At 29.7% G+C, this 2,249-nt stretch overlaps 1 pseudogene; it reads left to right on the forward strand.

Annotated features, from left to right (window-relative positions):
- The first annotated feature begins 1,775 nt into the window (after window positions 1–1,775).
- LOC145293504 (U2 spliceosomal RNA) lies at window positions 1,776–1,930 on the forward strand (annotated as a pseudogene).
- Window positions 1,931–2,249: the final 319 nt, after the last annotated feature.

Consider the following 2,249-nt stretch of genomic DNA (forward strand, 5'->3'; position numbering starts at 1 on the left):
TGATTTACTGTACACAGGACTGTATATTTGACTAACGAGATTTGTTTGTAACATCTAATATTACAGACGTTGACAAAATTCGTATTAGATAACCAAAAAGTTTATTGTTTCGTTTAGTTTTTTGTTTTGTTTTTATTTTTTGTTGAATCTATTTTGAACATAAAATGTCCAGTAACACTTTGTTTCAGCTGATTTTGATTTAAAATCTAAATAATCAATAGTTTAAGTGATATTAGATCAAACGTTATACTATTATTTTATCATTATATAATATTGGAAATCACTCCTCCCCTTTTTAATTATCTCTTAAACTGAATCAGTAAATGATTTATATCTATAAAAAAAGCCGTTTAACTAATTATGTATGGAGAAGAGTAATCTCCCTTTAGAATTCTTTTTCTAAACCAGAGCTATTATTCCCCCTTGGGTTTAAATGCACAAATATCGCGAAGACAAGAATTTGCTCGAGAATTAAGACGAGATTTCGTTCTAAGTTGCTAGGTATACATCACCTTGTAGACGTTAGGCCTAATAGAAAGAGTCGTCTTTGAATTAACTTTTTATATGAATGACCTGTGAATTTCTAAAAAATATTTGTATATATGTATGTAATTTTATGTCTTATTTCAGTTGCTGTATTTGTAGTTTTTTTTTTATTGAAAACGCAGTAATGAATGCCATTTTTATAATCATATAATTTTATTTTATATCTTAATAGTTCCGTTTTAACTGCTTCTGGAGTTTGTCGTAGGCAAATTATTAATAAATGAAATGTATATGTTCTTTTGTGCACGTAATTAGTGTAATACACCGCGAGTCTTAGCAACATCCAACATACTCAGAGAATTGATTTAAGTGTTAATTTGCGATCAGTTTAACGCTTGGTGACGAGCTGATCCTGACAAATGGCAGCGGATAGGAAAAGTTGGAAGTCATGCACGACACTCTAAGCTCAAACGTGAGACAAGAAAAGGTGAAGTGAAAAACAGATAAATAATAAATAATAATAATAATATTAATAATAACAATGATAATAATAATAATAACAATAATAATAATAATAATAATAATAATAATAACCGTGTGATTCTCAACTACTAATAACGAACAATACACTACATGAAAGCTCTATGTTCAAAACTCCCCAGCTTAACATTAACAGGTAACATAAATTGAAACGAATACATTGAGGTCATTGCCAAGGTTGCTGTAAAGAGGGTGGGCTCTCGCTCTACCATGCTAGAAAGTTACTTACGTCTGAGAGTATTCTGTAAGTCTAGAAAGCCACTAGCCATGCATGGAGTCTCGTTTCCACATATGGGCTGGTGCATCTAACTCTAGTCTTTCCCTCTTGGATAGAGTCGCTAACATAATAGGTTCTCTACTGTCAACTAAACACCAACTTCTGTCGCATCGACCTAATATTGCATCCCTGCTTTACAAGTATGCACACAAATTACACACACACACACACACACACACACACACACACACATATATATATATACATATATATATATATATATATTTCATAAATCAGAGTCCGTTTCTGTAGGCTGTTATTGAACCTAGTCAACGACCGGTAGTTTTACTAGTATGTCTTTTAACATGTTTTATTAATCACTTGTTCATATATATATATATATATATATATATATATATATATATATATATATATATATATATATATATATATATATATGTATATATATATATATGTATATATATATATTATATATATATATATATATATATATATATTAAGATGTAAGTGTTTCTCTTGGCCTTTTGGTCAAGATCAAAGTGTAGTATCTGTTCTTTAGGTGCTACACTTCTATTTCTTGTTCTCTTTCGGTGGAGGAGAGATCCTTCACGACCGAGATAATTTTTGCTTTTGTACCTTTTCTCCACGTTAAAAAAAAGACCCTGGTGTCTAACTCTGACCCGTGGGGAGGCATAGTAAATAGGTACTATAATCTTTGTATGCAGATATTATGCAAGTATAAATCATGTTGAATATCTGCTTGAATATAATTACACGTCATTGATAACTAAAGATGATAATCCTATAAGAAGACCGAAAAAGTTCGTAGGGAATTATTTAAAATGAGTGTTAAAACCAATATGCAAATTAGTTTCATTTTTTGCAGATGAATGTATTCCACGACTCATATAAAACAAACATGTATTATCTTTATAAATAAATAGAAAACAGGGGTTTAATATGAATATCAATACAAATATATCTA

Source organism: Euprymna scolopes, chromosome 14 (assembly GCF_053919585.1).
Source record: "Euprymna scolopes isolate OS-2025 chromosome 14, ASM5391958v1, whole genome shotgun sequence".
Lineage (NCBI taxonomy): Eukaryota > Metazoa > Mollusca > Cephalopoda > Sepiida > Sepiolidae > Euprymna > Euprymna scolopes.